Source organism: Danio rerio, chromosome 11, assembly GCF_052040795.2.
Source record: "Danio rerio strain M-AB ecotype USA chromosome 11, GRCz13ab, whole genome shotgun sequence".
Lineage (NCBI taxonomy): Eukaryota > Metazoa > Chordata > Actinopteri > Cypriniformes > Danionidae > Danio > Danio rerio.
This window is the reverse complement of record NC_141031.1, coordinates 25,154,890-25,173,187: the sequence shown is the minus strand read 5'-3', so window position 1 is coordinate 25,173,187 and position 18,298 is coordinate 25,154,890. Positions and strand designations below refer to the sequence as shown.

Here is an 18,298-nt window from a genome sequence, read left to right as displayed (position 1 = left end):
CAGAGATCCCAGCTTTTACCAGATTATAGTTATATGATAATTTTCCTTAAAAAACCCATCTCTATCTAAGTGAGTGAGTGATTAAATGTTGAATGTGATGAGTTTTTAAAAATATTAAATTGAAACTTTATTTTTTATATGGTTTAATAGTTTTTTGTTATTAAAATTGAAAAATTGAAATTCTTGTTTCGAAACTTACAGATACATGGCTAATTTGTATGTCATTGATATGTTCAGTGCTAAGGTAAATAAACACTTTTGGCACTTTTTTCGAGTCTTTTCATTAGTTTTGTTTTTCCTGTAAATTATTCAATAAATACCGTACCGTGTCATTCATACCAAGGTATTTTCGTACCGTGAAATTCTGATACCGTTACATCCCTAGTAAATACCCCTATGTTAAGAATAATTGCATCAGTAAAACCTCCTGTTGTTATCCAGCATGATTTGAGAGTGTGTGTTTGCTTAGTGGAGAACATTAAATACTGTTTTTAATGTCATTTCTATTTGGTCCAAATCCAAAACTGTAATTTATTTCTAGGTGTAGAATGCCACTATGAATCCCACATACAGATATTTATATTTGTGTACCTACGGCTCATTTCTAGCTTTTAATAAAATTCTTTGAAGCATCAATACTTTTGCAGGGTGAATTAAAACTCGGTAAACCTTTAGTAGTGAAGGATTTCGAGTTGTTTTGCCCTGTTGTGTTACCTGTACAGACAGATCAGGTAAAACAGTACAGTGGCTTCCCCCCGAGCTGGATTGGCATCCCCAGAGGCTCTGAATTATTCACACAGTCTCCAGGAGAGAAGTACCAAATCTCCACCATTTGAGTGGTTCATGTCTGCAACCACTGCAAACATTTCTCTGTCACTTTAGCTTGAATGACAGCAAACCCGAACCTTCTCCACATGGAGGCTGTAGCATTCGCTTTGTTCCCAGAGATTCTCACTTTCCTCGGTTCGCCTTTTTGAAGTCAAACTATGACAACCCCTGGGATCTCCACTGTGTGCTGTATGTTTATGCTCTCAGCCATTCGCATGCCATTGTTGACAGTCTTTTGAACTACACGATTTCGCAAACTTTCTTTCTCCTATTTGTCTCTCATTCAGAAGTCAAGCGGGGAGCTGGAAATTAACTGCAGTGCAATTTGAATACAGCCAAAAAATCACTGCGCCTCTACTTAAGTGCTCCACTTCTTGACAGATTGGAAAAATGTTGCAGATGTCGAGTGATTATTAACATCTTCATTACAATCAAATGAATAATTATGTTGTCTCTTCGCCGGACGTGCTTCAAACCGAGTTTCTCTTTTGTTGATTACACATTTATTTTGACTGCAAATAATGTTGTGAGTCAAGACATAAATCAGTCTTCCACCGTTCTTTAATGAACCATTTATTAACTGTATGAGATTTAATCTCAGTTCTTCATGGTCTTTGGTCAATTCATTTTCATGTTGCCTGTTATTTGATATAATCTATAGTGATTCATAAACCAGTGATACGAGCAAAAGCCAGATAAACGTCATAAAAAAGTGGAACATTTAACCAGCACAACTTTTTGATGAACAAAGTATTTTAAGGAACTGCTTATTGTCCATGCTATGAAACCTATGGGGTCAAAAAAAAAAAAAAAAAAAAAACTGGGCTCTGTTTTTTGTACGTGGATTACTCTATTAGCTGGATTTGGTTATTGAGAATTTGTCATGATCTTGAATTGTTCAGTTCTTTAAAACTCATCCAAGTGTTGTTTTTATAACAGCTCTGGTAGCTTAAACCTGCTCGGGAGCTTGCTTGTTTCATAAAAACAGGATTAGATTGGGTCATTTCAACCAAAGGTAATACTGAATGTACGTACCGAATGCTGATATTTTCTTACAGTAGAAGATATATACACTTGGGAAAATATTAAAATAGTATATAATTTGTATAATGTAACTATATAATATAACTATATATATATATATATATATATATATATATATATATATATATATATATATATATATATATATATATATACAGCAGTTCTGTCTGGTTCTCGAATCTGATTAGCCCTGATAGCCCTGGGATACTTAAGTAATATCAGCACCCGTACAGCCTCTTTACCCTTTGTGTATTACTCCGCCCACATACAGCCAGCAATTTGCAGAGAGATACTACAGTTGGACAAATATTACTGCTGTTATACAACAAAATGTACTTTTGAGGCTTTGTTAGTCAAGAATGTAGTTGTTTAGATTGCAACTATGCAAATAAATTGTAAGAATAGTGCCTATTTTTAAATAGCGTTGACGGCCAATAGCCTGCCATAGTGTAGACCAAAGGCAGTTGACATTTTCTATCCACAAAATGGCGACAGAACTGCATAATAAGCCCTTATGCTTAGAAGATTATGACAATCTGATTTCTAACTACAGCAGATCAAATTATTATAAACTGGTAAGCATACCTGCCAACATTAACGTTTTATCCTGGGAGTATCACGTATTTCAGACCAATGTCCAGCAATCCCATTTTTTATTTCTTCCTGAAAACTCCTGGGCGAAGCAGTGGCTCAGTAGGTAGTGCTGTCGCCTCACAGCAAGAAGGTTGCTGGTTTGAGCCTCTGCTCAGTTGACGTTTCTTTGTGGAGTTTGCATGTTCTCCCTGCGTTTGCGTGGGTTTCCTCCGGGTGCTCCGGTTTTCCCCACAGTCCTAAGACATGCAGAACAGGTGAATTGGGTAGGCTAAATTGTCCGTAGTGTATGAGTGTGTGTATGTGTGTGTGGATGTTTCCCATGGGTTGTGGCTGGAGGGGCATCCTCTGCGTAAAAACTTACTGGATAAGTTGGCGGTTCATTCCACTGTGGCGACTCCAGATTAATAAAGGGACTAAGCCGACAAGAAAATGAATAAAATGAACTCCTGTAATTTCACCCCCCTTTTTGGTACAGTCTAAACACCCCCGGGTTGCCAGCTTTGGTACAGAACCCGATTGCAGCGGCCGCCCAAAACTCGCTGCATCCTATCTCGGTTTTCAACACAACAAACTTAAAGGGTATATGCCGAGCTAGTGTTCTTCCCATACTGATAAACTTCTGTTGACCTGTTATTGTGAGTTTTTTTTTCCATTTTTTACGATTCCTTTTACAGCCTTGATGTTGTAATGTAATTAAAGCACAATCAGTTAAATAGACTTTGGCATTCATTTAGTTGCTCAAGCGTAAAATGACACAAAAAGAAGTTTACTCGCACGCGCCTGTCAGAATCGGCAGGCTAGCGCAGAAGCTCTAGTGAGTATACTTTGGTAAAATAAATGCTGATATTATAAAGACATGGCGTGGAAAAATGTAATGTACATGCTCTCATTTCAGGAATGTGTGTTGTGTTGGCAGACCGAAAGAAACAAAGTCCACACGTGTTTAGAGTTTTTCCTTATCGCAAACACCACAGCAATCTGGTAGTGATTGCGCTGCTTTTTTCGGGGTTAATTATTGTGATATCCCGATTGCAACAGAGAAATACTGTAGACTGTAACACTGTAAGTAGACATCTCTGTAGATGAATGGCATTTCATGTCAAGTTCAGCCTTATAATCCTAAAGTGTGATCAAAATGAGTTATTTTATCATTCAAACACTAGCTCTAAAGTAACGTTGGTGAATTAGTAATGCCTTCTGCTGTTCTGACGTCAGCTGCAGATGTGAATGAATGGTTGAAGAAAGTAGTTCCTAATAAAAAAAGGTTTTTTAGACTCTCTGTGTTTGATTTTCTTACATATATACACGATTGTGCCATTGAACAGTTGCATAAACGCAATATCACACTTGTAGCAGTGATATGGCTGTATATCAAAGGCCTCTGGCCTCGTGCCAACGCACGGCTCTCACCAGTGTTTATATACAGTAATATCGCACTACTACTCATGGGATATTGCTCACATATATACATTCAAAGTCGAAGTCTGAATTATTAGCCCCCCTTTGAATTGTTTCTTTTTAAAATATTTCTGAAATTATGTTTAACAAAGCCAGGAATTTTTTACAGTATGTCTGATAATATTTTGTCTTCTGAAGAAAACCTTATTTGTTTATTTCGGCTAAAATAATAGCACTTTTAATTTTTTTGAAAAAGATTTTAAGGTCAAAGTTATTAGCCTCTTTAAGCTATACAATATACAATAACTTGCCTAATTACCTAACCTGCCATGTTACCCTAATTAACCAAGTTAAGCCTTTAAATGTTACTTTAAGCTGTATAGAAGTGTCAGTAGGAAGTGCTGTCGCCTCACAGCAAGAAGGTCATTGGTTCGAGCCTCGGCTGGGTCAGTTGGCGTTTCTGTGTGGAGTTTGCATGTTTTCTCTGCATTTGCGTGGGTTTCCTTCGGGTGCTCCAGTTTACCCCATAGTCCAAAGACATGCGGCACAGGTGAAAATGGTATCACCTTTACTGATATCAAAATACTTTTACATCCAGTTATTCCTTACACCATTTAAAAAACTAAATGAGCCTAGGCTACTATGATAAAGAAAATTCGCTCTTACTGTAAAACTAAATAGATTATAAATACTATTAAATCATGAAAGTGTATAGCTTGTAGCCCACAACAAAATTAGAAAGTTATTGTGTATCATATTTAACAAACCGTACAAATTTTATGTAACTTTGCTCACATGGATTATTATATAGTAATCCTATGATGTCGTTGCGCTGTTGTGCCGTCAGCTTATCTTATCTTTGCTTTGCTGATCATGATTTCAAGGATAGATCTCAGATCAGTTCATTTAGATATTTTAATCTAAATCGCAAACTTGTTTGAAGAACTAAATTAGCCAAAGATCAGTTATCAAGATTAGAAGATCCCAGGTCTGACAAATCATCTTGGATAATTTAAGCGATTGGAGTCAACAATGGAAAATACCATTTTAGTTGTAAATTCTATTTATAGAAGTCATTAAATGGATGAAAATTGTGTCATAATTTACTCACCCTTTACTTTTCTAAACCTGTTTGTCTTTCTTTCTTATAGACACACATATAAACACAAAATAGACATTTTAAAGAAAGCTGGAAACTTGCAAACACTAACTTCCGTTTCAAGAGTTTACACTTAGCTGATGATTGGTAATGAGCTAGTTTGGCATGCTATCCTGGGAGAGAGCCCTGAGTTTATGAGATCCTTGAGCCCAGGGGTCCTTCCCTTTTGCAGGGTGAGAGGGGAGTTTGAGCCCCCCCGGAGAATAGAAGAAAAAGAGCAGGAGGGGTGTGGAAGGGGGGATTCTTCAAGATGAAGATGACTAAAGGTAGGATGCTTTGGTTATACTAAGTAAAGAATTGTCTGATTGGTGGTTCGTACATTAGCTTGACTAGGGGCCAGCCGTGTCAATCGTAAGCATGTGATCTTTTCGAAATTAGTTTATGAATAAACTTTACGTATTTTTTTTTCATACTACATAAAGTCAAAGTTTTCAACTTTCTTTAAAATATCTTTAGTGTTTTCATTTTTGGGTGATCTATCCCTTCAAGTAAAACAACTACTTTAATATTTCATATATCTGTATTAAAATTAGAGGTTGCAATATTAATTTAAAAATGTTTTCAACATAGCCCCTTTATGTCTTTACGTATATATTGGTAAAAGAACACCAGAAGTCTCAGTTTGAGCCATGAATTCCTTGTAACAACGTGCAAGTTCTCAATGTACGTTTAGGTAAAAGGGTGCATTTTATTCCCAGGATAAAGCATTACACAGGTACAGGGGAGATACGAGGCTATTTATTTAATGCTAGAGAAGCCGCAAGCCTTCCATTTCCCTCATGTTTTTCATCTTCCTTTTTTGTAACTACAGGGAAAGCACATCAAGTGTGTCAAGAAGGAAAACAGAACGGGAGAGAAACAGCACCAGAGGAGATGGCTTCAGTGGCATGACAAGAAAGCATATTGATTTCTCTTTAGGGTCACTGAACTTGGTGGGACATTGCAGAGCAGGAAAACGAAAAGAATGGGAAATGCAATGCATTAGCGAAGGCAGCCGGATGCTGTCTATTCAGAGTGGTTTTAGCCTCAGTTCTCTCTCAATGCATGAGTTCACAGGGGAAGAAGAAGAGAAAAAAAACAAGAAGTGCTGGGCTTTATTTGATGTGTCTTAAAATGACAGGTTGCTTTTATGTGGCCTGCGACCTAATAAACAACAAGAGGGGGGAAATGGATTTGTGGCCATTGCTAAGCTACGTATGCAGAGTTATTCGCTTTCCTTGATTATTCAGTACGGGAGCTCCATGACTCCTCCACCGCCTCAAGCCTTTGAATAAGAAAAATGACTTTGAGTTTTTTAAACGATGAGACCGGCCCTCTGAGATTCTTTGTGGTCCTATTTCACAGGTCCCTCTCTGTTTCGCAGCCGATTGCCATGGTGACTATGCACAGGCTCTGCTTGGCCTTGGTTTGTATGGCGTGCCCTCATTTCCATCTGAAAGGTCTGTTCGCTTTCACTATCTTGCCGCTGAATCCACTTCAGATACATATCTCACACAGCTCTTTCTCACTTTCTCTTGCTGTTTTCACCTTCCATTTGTATTTTATGCTCCCTTTAATGAATCGTGGGGGGTACTGATTCTCATTTTGGAGGTGTCTGACCCCTATTGAAAGGTCTGCAGGGACAGTCATTCAATTTGCCCTGTAGGAAATACAAGAGTGGAAGGTGTCTGTCTCCATAAATGAATGAATAAATGAATGAATGAAAGAATGAATGAATGAATGAATGAATGAATGAATGAATGAATGAATGAATGAATGAATGAATGAAGACAGAGAGAGAAAAATAGAAAGAGAAAATGAGAACAACATGCCTAAAATGAACGAACAAAAAAAAAAAAATCCTGCTTCTGTTTTAATTTTTGTTTTACTGAGCCAGTACAGTCTCTCAGCATAGATGAACTGTAGCCACTTGGTTCAGGGGTAATCTAATAATTAAATATTAATTAATTAATTAATGTATTTATTTATTTATTCATTCATTCATTCATTCATTCATTCATTTTTCTTTGGCTTAGTCCATTTATGAATTAGGGGTTACCACAGTGGAGTGAACCGACAACTTATCCAACTTAAGCTTTACACAGTGGATGCCCTTCCAGCTGCATACCAGTATATTGAAACATCCATACACACTCATTCACACACATACACAACAGCCAATTTCATTTATTTTCTTTTTTCGGCTTTGTCCCTTTCGGCTTAGTGCCCTTCCAGCTGCAATCCAACGCTGGGAAACACTTATACACCAGAGCACCTTGAGAAAAACCCCACCAATATGGGGAGAACATGCAAACTCCACAAAGAAATGCCAACTGAACCAGCCGAGGCTCGAAAAAGCGACCTTCTTGCTGTGATGCAATCATGCTACCCATTGCGCCAACGTGACACCCAATATTTTAATAGTCTCCTGTGAGTTTTTGAGAGGTTAGTATTAGTAAGTTAGTTTTAAGCATATTTTTATGTTAGTGTGCTCCATAACTATAACAACATTTGCTTTAAGAAGATAGAAACATTCAATGTTTGCAATTTTAAACACTCCAACCCAGTGTTTAATTAGTAAATTAATAATTTCCTGAACAAAATCGGGAGATAAAGGTTACCGTGACTGACATCCACCACACGATTTCAGTTTTCCAGTACCATGACATCATAGCGCAATTGTGTTGGCGCAAAAAAAGCATCAAATTTCTGTTTTTTATTATTTTGTGCCATGTGACGTTATTGGTCAAATACAGATAAAAAACAAATGTGTAGCCACAAGCATAAATCTTATGAAACATCACTACTCAGTTTACTGACAACACTTACATTCAGTTCACTTTCAAGTGAAACAAAGATAATTAAATGACTCACTCTGTCTAATATTCCTCTTCCGTAATGTTTTCTGGCTGACTTGAGAATGATTTGCTTCTGTCTCCCGCTAACCTGATCCAGGGACGAAGTTCCATCTTCTCGCGATCTCTTTTGATCAGGCTCTTTATTAAATTTACTCGTTTTTTTTTTGTTTTTTTTTTATGAAAATGTGCGTGACTGCCTCTTTGCCATTTTGAAAATACAAATATTATTTCAGCAGGCCACTATGCCATTATTTATTTTTGCTGCTCACTGCACACAAAACAATCACTAACCAATGAGAGTGATTGTAAACATAAGAAGGAAGATTGGCAGAAAATATTGTTGAGGGCCATTAGTTAAACGTGCCTCCTGCTTTAACTTGCACATAATGATACTGCCACAATCCACACACACTGCCTTCACTTATGCCTATTCACATTCTCTTGCACACACAAACACAGAAAATCACCACGCACTGCTTCCACCTAAATGAATCAATGTTTTAATTAGTTTATTTTATTTTATTTTGTCATCATACTTTAGTTTCTCATCAAATCTCCTGACCAATCAAATGCTCTCTATTATCTTACATAACCCACTATCTTTAAGACACTACTGCTATTGCAATACATATGGGATCAACCACAATGGCAGATGCTATTGGCTGTTTTTCTTAGAGGAGGAGGAGCTACACTATGTCCTTCTGTGTCTTCATGCTCAAATTATGTCAAACATCAACATTTCAAAGTATTACATTGAACCGTTAATCTTTATAGTGATAGTGGCTGCTGCTCAAATGTCATGTTTAATAAACAGTTGGTTTCTCAAAAGCAATTTTTAATTGAGAGACAAATAATTTATGTAAAATTGTACTTCTAAGTGTAATAACCCAATTTAACACCAGAATGTCAGTGCAGGAATTGAACTGGCAATTCTGGTATGAAAAGAGGATGCTACTACTAGGAGAGGACCAAGGCAGTAGCCAGCCTGTTGTAAACATTACTGAACGTCAAGCGTTTAACACTATTATTACAAACATAGTGGATTAATGAAAAAATACATTGGCATCATCTGAATTAAAAAGAATATGATCACTTCATCTGATGATAAAGGGCACCTATTATGCTACTTTTTACAAGATGTAAAATAAGTCTCTGATGTCCCTAGAATGTTTATGTAAAGTTTCAGCTCAAAATAGCAGACAAATAATGTTTTGAAACTATCTTTTCTTTGATTCTAATTGCCATTTTGATGACTCACTTTAAATTTAAATGAGATTGCACTCTTTTCGAAAGAGGGCAGAGCTACAAATGCCTATGTGTCAGCATAGTGGCAGATTCAAAAACAAGGCTAAAGCCCTATGCATATGAAGGAGAGACCATCAATAATGGGCGGGGTTTTACCCCACTGATGACATGTGCAAAGGGAGACTGTCAATCAAAGTATTTCTGCAGACTGTTTTTCTGTAGATGTGTGATTAAAAAAAAAGTTAATACATTTTATCATTGGAAGCTGTTTTCACACAACTGTTTAAACCCCTTATAAATGTTATTTTTGCATAATATGTCAATCAAATAGCCAAAACTAAATTTGTTTTGATACATCAAACATAAAGCAAACTTTTTGTGACAGTCAGCCTCAAAACTTTTCTAAATTTCACACTTTTTTTGCTACATTAGCATTCATGTTGTTTTAATACATACACTACCTGACAAAAGTCTTGTCATTTATTCAAGTTTTAGGCACAACAAATATTAACTTCACTTCTAGTTAATCATTTGGAGTCATAAGTGGCTTATTTGAAATGCAAAGGCCTCCAGATTACGCTTATTTTACCAAATAATGTATCATCATGCCTTCATTTTTAATTATTTTATTAGGACAGTAATGTCTGACTTTGCATAGACAAAAGTCTTGTCGCTTAACAGGAATATTGTATGGTATAGAATATAAAGTCATAGTGTAGTGGAAAAAGAATGAATATTGTGTATGACTCGCATGAGCTTGGAGGACTGCATCCATACATCTCTGCAATGACTCAAATAACTTATCAATAAAGTCATCTGGAATGGCTTCCAGAGTTCATCAAGATTCTTTGGGTTCATCTTTAATGCCTCCTCCTTCATCTTACTCGAGACATGCTAAATAATGTTCATGTCTGATTACTGGGCTGGCCAATCCTGGAGCACCTTGACCTTTTTGCTCTCAGGAACTTTGATGTGGAGGCTGAAGTATGAGAAAGGGGTGCTATCCTGCTGAAGAATTCGCCCTCTCCTGTGGATTGTAATGTAGTGGGCAGCACAAATGTCTTGATATCTCAAGCTGTTGATGTTGCAGTCCCCTCTCCAGATCTCTTGCATGCCTCCGTATTGATTGTAAGCCCAAACTGTGATTTTTTTTTCCTTCACCAAACTTGACTGATTTCTGTGAGAATCTTGGGTCCATGTGGGTTCCTATAGGTCTTCTGCAGTATTTGTGCTGATTGGGATGCAGTTCAACAGATGATTCATCAGAAAAATCTGCTTTCTGCAACTTTTCCAAATGATCAACTAGAAGTCAAGTTATTAATTGTTGCTTTTACACTGCAATTGACGACAAGACTTTTGTCAGGTAGTGTGCATAAAGTACTGAATAAAGCATCATTACTTACAATAGACAGAGAGGTTTTTAACCAAAATTTTCGGGGGAAAAAGTAAACTAAGCATGTTTGATATTTACAACTTTTTTTTTTTGTTATTGTCTGATCTTTTCAACTATTTTCATCCCTGACATGAAAGAGACATAAATGTCTGCAATAGTTCTGTCTGTGTCTCTTCATCGGAAGGTGTTAATGAGCCGTGCGGATTTGTTTAATTTCTTTTGATCTTAAATGTTGCACTAGTCATGCTCCTTTTATCCAGCCCTAATCATGTAGCATTGTGTAAAGACCTCATTTTTGAATTTTCAACATTTCTTATTCTTTGATCGTAGTTTATGTTCCCTTAATTGCAGTGAATGATTGTTATTAAACTCCATCCTTTGCACTTGAAACTGCAAATTGGTGGTAAATGGTGCTTTTGAAGAGCGAGGAGGCACAGATGTCACTTATCTGTGGCATGATGTTTGCACAGGTCTGTCTGCTTTGTTGGTATAACATTATCCTCATCTAAAGTGATGCTTCTCAAAATGCTGTTAAACATTGAAAATAATTGGCCAAGTACACACATTTTACATATGTTTACAGCTGTCAAAATGCTAAATTATATGAAAAAAAATTTAAATAATAAAAATTAGCAAATTATTTTACCTTTCAAATGTTTGGGTTCTAAATTGTTTATAGTGAACTTGTTATAGTGTCCTTGTTGTATGTGATCTAGCCACACTGTTTTGATGGTACGTTTGTTGAAGTTATGTTGCATCTAGAGTACATGCCAACTAATTCTCATTAGATTATAAATAGACTGTTAGGTTGGGGTTAGGATTAGTGTAAGTTGACATGTACTTGCTAAGTTTCTTATAGTCAGTTAAATATCTGTTGAAGGAGCAGTGTCAACATGATAAGCAGACAGTCTACTAATACTCAAATGGACCATCAAAATAAAGTGTTACCTGTGATCCTTCTCCATTCTAATGTGCTAACTGGTCATCAAGAAACCTTTCTTTTTGTTATTGTTGCCATTAGAGGTAAAACAGTTATGCTATTTAATATTTGTGGAAACCATGATTTTTTTTTTAGGAATTAAAAAAAAAAAAAAAAAAGAATGTTGAATAAAACAGCATTTGAGATAGAAATCCTTTGTAAGTGACAATTGTGGGTCTTTGTTTTCACGTTTGATTGATTTAATACATTCTAACTGCAAATAAAAATGTAATTTAATATAAAATTAATATAATAATTCATTTTTTTAAAAGTCTGACTGACCTCAAACCTGTGAATGACAATAACTAAAAACTACTGAATGTGGACAATGAGCAATTGATAATAAAAAATGATAATAAAACTGACTTGGAAATATCAACATACAATAAATAATTATTGTGTGATGAATTTGCTTTAAAAAAAGAACAACACAAGCTTTAAACATTTCATTAAAATATAATAAACCAACATGAAATAAATGTATTATAAATACTAACACTTAACCATTTTAAACTGTGCTAATTGGTCAGTTGTGTACCAAAATTAATTAGCAATCAAGCAAAAAACCTATAAAGATGTGTTGACTCAAAATTCCTCAAAAAAAATTATGATTTAATCCAATAATCTGGCATCCCAGCTGCCAAAGCAGCAAGTGTGACTGTAGTGTATTTATTTTGCCTTCATTATGAAATCAAAAGGAAAACAATTATACTTGATCTTCAGAAGTGCTCGCAACCAAATGCATTTCTCCCCCCAAAAAGAAAATGTTAATACTATCGAATACTTAATGAATGTAGTCTTTGAGTGTGTTTCCAATTTTTGTTTCATTATTTTTGTCTGGACCATAAAAGATACATCTGAGTCCTGTTTTGGGTAGGATTCACACTTTCATTCTATTTTATAAAGTGGCTTTTATAATGTATATTTTGCTGGAACTTGCTGAGCATCCAAAACAATGCTGTCTGTGTAAATGTGATGTGGTCCAGCCAAAATATCATAATTTACTGTATAGTGTGTGTATAGTAGCATGGGCTGACTATTATGATTGCTAAAGGCCATCGAAAATTGTATGAGAAGTACCTAAATGACTTACAATAATGGCAAGATTCTGAAATGCACATCCAATTGACACTTTGCCATCCCATGAGTTCACAGGAAGGAGTTTATGAATGCAGTTTAAAAACAAATGAATATAAAACACCATTAAAATACAGTAAAAGTAATGCAAAAATGGTAAGTAAGTAAAGTGTATTTTTGTAGTGCATTTATTGTGTATGGCCATACACCCAAAGTGCTTCAGAATTATAAGGGGGGTCTCTATACACCACCACCAGTGTGCAGCATCCACTGTGTTATGCTGGCATTATGACTCACACAGTCTGCAGGTTGAGCACCCCTTGCTGGCCTCTCTAACCCCACCTCCAACAGCAACCAAGTTTTTCCATCTGGTTTTCCTTCCAGGTACTGACCAGGCTCAGCCCTGCCTAGCTTCAGTGTGTAACCGGTCTTTGGCTGCAGACTGATATGGCTGTGTTAGGAAAAAAAATGGCTGTGGTAGGCAACTATATTTTATTAATTCATAATGTTAATTCACCAATGTTCTGAAGTACTACCACCTACACACTGTATCTATGTTACAGCCAAAAACACAACAAAATGCTGGTGGGGACAAGAAAGTCAGGATGAACCAACACTTTTCACAAATAGCTTATTTACAAAAAGAGAAACCATACTAATATGTAGACAGTGCTCAGTGTCATTCACACAATTACTAAACACCATTATGGTAATGGAGAACTCTTAAGTAATTTTCAACATTTGACATGGCATAAAGCTGTACATCACTGATGAGAAAGAACATAGTAATGTGAACAAACCAGTTGTGTCACCCTGTGAACTCTGTGAAAATCTATTTACATTTATTGACCTGATATTTTAAGGAAGATTTTACTGTAAAAAAAAAAATAAATAAATAAATAAAAATAATTGTTGCTGTCATTGTTACATTGTGGAAATTAAGTGACTCAATTCAGATCATGTGATAATGGCAACATGTCAGATGTACCTGAATTATCATTCTAAATTGAACACATTTTAATGGTCAAAAAATATATTCAATCTCAAATGTACTATTCAATTAAGTAATTGATTTTGGATGGAGCTATGGTCTTTGTGAAGAGCTTCTAAAATGTGTAAATGAGTTAAAATCTTCCATTACAAATAATAAATAAGATCTGAAACAAAGAGACGGTTTTCTGAAACCTGTATTACAATCATCATTGTGACTTTGACAAGGAAAAGTGAGGTATGTTGAGAATTCTGTCATTTGTATGGTCACATCTTGTGACATGTTTTGGGTTGAATACCTTTGTCTTATGTTTGTTTTTTAGCTGAACCACAGCAAAGATTATTTGGAATTGGACCAAGATCTTTTTAGCGGTCTCGTTCCATTTCTTTGGTGTGCATGAAGGTTTAGATGGCAGCATTCTATTCAAATTAACCACACTAACATCACTATTGCACCAGAATCTGTTGTAATCTAACCAAACCTGTGAACACACACCCATGAAGCAAATGTCAAACATACAAACCAGGTCATGTACTGTCCTTCCTTGGCCTAACTGTAGATCTGAGGATGTGTGAATCACCTCAGGCTCCTTTAGGGACTGCGAACTCTTTCCTTCTGAATGTCAGTTGCTCTTGCGGATACTGACTTCTGTTGTGCATTCTGTACCTCTAATGACTTTCTCCTTCATTAGCCTGATTCATTCAGGATGGCAGAGCCCCCGCCTCCCCCAACACCAATCCTGTAGGCTAGAAAGCACTGAGGCCGACAACTAGCATGTAGACGAGGATCTGAGAGGACACGTTGCCATGGCAACACTAGGGGAGCGTTCCTTTTTCAAATGAGAGAATGACTTATCTCCATTTCCCCTCCGTTTCCCTTCGGCTCTGCTTTTTCTTCCTTTCTCCCCGTCTGTCTCCGCCGACATTAAGCACTTTGTGTTCTAGACACAGTTAATTGCATTTTGTCCCTTCGCTGGAAGTTCTTGAAAAATACTTCTGCTCTTCGTAATTGCACATTTCTTTATTGTTTCTGTAAAGAATGTTTAAATCATCAATCCAAGTCGTAAATCAACAAGTGTCCGATTTTTATTCCCAAATCTTTAATGGTCCTTTTAATAATGCTGTAAGATTTAGTCTCTCTCGTATCGTTGTCTTTGATCAGATCAGATTCGCAGTACGTTTACATCTAATATTCAACATCTCTGGGCCGTGTACTTTGTTTCTGGCAAGATGTCATGGTTTTGCACCGTGGTTTTAATTGAATCCCTGATCCTATTTCAAAGAAATTCCCTTGTGGAACAGGATATTGCAGAGAAAATTGGATCTTTATCTTTGTTTTGGTGAGGTGAGAAGAATTCATTTATAGGACCTCATTGAGTTGACAGAGCCAAAACATTTCCTTTGACCTGTGTGGAGAAAAGGAGTGGAGATTGAAGACCCGGCTTTCCCAGTACTTCTAAAACTTGTCATTTGGTCTGCCAGCATTTGACTTAGCTGGGGTTTTTCATCAAGCCAAAGTGCTTTCTTGGACCAAAAAGTCAGTATTTGACACATAATGGATCATTTACTTCCAAGCTGACAGGTCTGTCCGGTGGGAATCTACACAAGTGCATACTGTATCCTACAGCTAGTGTCATTTCAGGTAGAGCAGCCCATCACCTCTGCAGGTTCTCTCATATAAAAAGGCGAACTCTTGAGCTTTGAGGAATTAGGACTAGTCATCATTCTATAGCTGTCAAAGAAGTTGGAGTTGAGAGAAAAATGACAAGACACCTTTGAAGAAGCATACCTATCTAGCTTTTTGACTGAAATAGCAAAGGGAAAGTGGAAATGAAGGCAGGCGACAGGAGATGCTGGCAGACTGCACTGCAGGAAGCCTGAATGTGGAAGGATCTAAGGCACTCTGCCATCTTTTCAGGTAACATGATACCACTATACTTCATTCCCATTATCCCATAGGCTCAGAGCACTTTCACTCCAAAGGAAGCAAGGAGGGGGTGAAACGATCTAATGTGAAGCCAGTGTTCTCGATAGTCCATTACTAGAAGCTTTTAACTAACAGTATATAAGTGTATGCAAAAATTAAAAATATGACTGAAATATGTTTCATCTTTGCATTGTCACATGGGAATACTGGTTGCTGTTATGGCCTCCCAAATGTATTTATTGTGGATGTAGGAGCTTTGTTCATTCTTAATCAGTCATGATGTTTTGATCTAGTTTACAAGCTTAGCTTGTATGGTGCAAGCAAGCAGCCTAGAAAGCATTGTTTTTAAAAGATGTCTAATAGACATCTAAACATTGGCTAAACAAGGCTAAATTTGGGCTAATAGACATCGAAAAATAGGCCAAAACTAGACTAGTCATCAACAGATATGAATGACTACACATATATAAGTCTGTCTAATCTGTCTATTTGACGACTAGTCTAGTTTTGGGCTATTCTTAATTATCTATAAGATTTTCACTGACATCCCAAGTTTAGCCTTGTTTTAGGCAAGCTGTCTACATTTAGATGTCAATTAGATGTCTATTAAATACAAAATGGTTTGCTGCGAGTTCTCAAAGACATGACTTTGGTTCCTTTAACCAATGCTGCTGGGATTTCTGTTCACCGCCAGGTAAACAGAGCAACAGCTTAATCCGTTTCTGATATGATTTCGAGCAGATGACGGCTAACACTCTCAGTCAGCCAGAGATGAGGTTATGTTTTTGGAAAAGCAGCTAGAGGTATCTGCCAACCTTGTTCTACAACAGGATTGAGATTCCTTATGAATAATTTGTTTTCTTGACAGAGATGACAAGCAGACAACACATGTAGCCGCATTTATAAGCTTGAAAGCATGCATAGTTTAAAGTAATTTCACCTTGTACTGTTTATTTTATAATATGCATCATTTGTTTAGATTTTATTATTAATACTCATCCCTCATTTCAAATTCTGGAAATGAATTTATGCTTTGACTTGTGTATTAATCTAGTTTATACTTTTAACTTGGCATTGTTTACTGCAAAACTGTTGCCTCATGACAAATTGCTTGTGATGTTCCTCATTTGTAAGTAGCTTTAGATAAAAGCATATTCTATATAAATAAATTCTAATATGCTTTATTATTATTGGTTTGCCAAGGCACAATGCTTTAGGGATTTGAACTAGCTTTGTTCCTTCATTTATCACACTTCATAGTGTAATTGCACTGCCTTAGACTTAAATGATAGCTTGAAACACAGTTTTGTACTGTTTTTCTTTAAGTGCTCATAAGCAAAAAAATAAATAAAGGGTTAGGGTACACTTTCTGAGATCTCAAATTTCTCTCATGAGTATTTTTGCCTGCTGTTCTCGCGTAAATCCACCAGAGGCCGCTGTTGACTGACTGACTGACTGACTGACTAACCGATTGACTGACCCACCCTCCGTTTTCCCTAAACCCAACCACCAGTGGTTTCAAAAGCACAAATTGACCCACACACCCACTTCCCTAACTTCCCTTTGCTAGTGGACAAACTGGTAACAGCAGGAAAGCCGCCCATACAGAAGTAAGCAGTCTGCTGGTAAGCGCGAGAAGGAATGGCGTCATACCCATAGCATTCAACAAAATGCAGCCATACGCACTTCTGGCTATATAATTAGTGATCTCCAGAAATGTAGGGCTCAGTTATTAGAATGAGAAAATGTTGATCATGCTACTGGGTCTTCAGTGGTCTGTCCTGTTTGTTAAAATTGCAATTTTTTTTCCGCTCCAATTTACAATACAAGCTGATGCCACAGTCATCATTTCTTGTGCTAGCTGTTTGCCATCAATTAGGTATGTCCTTACCACTGTGCTAAGTTCACACTGCATGATTTTCAAAATCACTATTGTTTTCTTACTGGATGACTATATGGGCTGGTATTCAGTTGCTGCTGTATTCACACTGCAAGGTGGATCAGTGACAGGAGGTTACACACTGCATAACTACACTAGAAACAATCATTGACAATCCTGTCTGGATCACAAATGCACACACGAAGTGATTAGAAAATTACACAAGACCATGTGCATGACTGGAAATGTTACAAAAAGTAATTTAGGTAAATTGCCATTCAAATGGTCTGTGCACTAATTTTCAAAAAAAGGACAAAAAAAGAAAAGGTTATGGAGGAGCATTTTGCAAATTATGTAGCCAGAAGTACATATGGCTGCATTTCATCTTCAAAAAGAATGCTACTGGGCGGTATGACGACATTCCTTTTTTTACTTACCAGCTGATCGCTTACCTCCGTATGGACGTCTTTCCTGCTGTCATCAGTTTGTACGGTAACTCGATGTGTAAGTGAGTAGACTTGAGACACAGAGAGGAGTTGATTTGGGGTTCGAAAATGGTTCCAGAAAGTGGGTAAGACAAAAACAAAAGCTAAAAAAAAAAAAAAAATGTAAATAACAGGGTGAGAATGTGGTAAAATTTGAAAATTGGGTTTAGGGAAGGGGTAGGGTGGGTGGATAAATTGGTTGGTCAGTCAGTAAATCAGTCAGTCGACCAGCGATTTACATGAGAACAGCAGCACAAATGGCATTAGCGATAGAAATTTAAAGAGCCCATATTATGGGTTTTTGAAAATTCCCCTCCATGTAGTGTGTAACACAGCTCTAAGTGAAGTGAAGTATCCAGCTAAGGCTTAAATCTGTAAGAGTACAGTGTTTAAAACGGTTGATTCATCTATAAAAGAGTCGACTCATAGTGCTTCAAATGAGTCGCCTTGATACCGATTCATT

At 36.7% G+C, this 18,298-nt stretch overlaps 2 long non-coding RNA genes across 2 annotated transcripts in view; one reads left to right on the top strand and one right to left on the bottom strand.

Annotated features, from left to right (window-relative positions):
- Window positions 1–18,298, top strand: part of LOC147841783 (uncharacterized) — a 751,871-nt gene that overhangs the window by 416,255 nt on the left and 317,318 nt on the right. The gene's annotated exons all lie outside the window — the stretch shown is intronic.
- LOC147834816 (uncharacterized) overlaps window positions 12,606–18,298 on the bottom strand; it is a 50,080-nt gene continuing 44,387 nt past the window's right edge. Inside the window, exon 3 of the long non-coding RNA XR_015502623.1 lies at window positions 12,606–14,950. This is a non-coding gene — a long non-coding RNA (uncharacterized LOC147834816). The remainder of the gene's footprint in view (window positions 14,951–18,298) is intronic.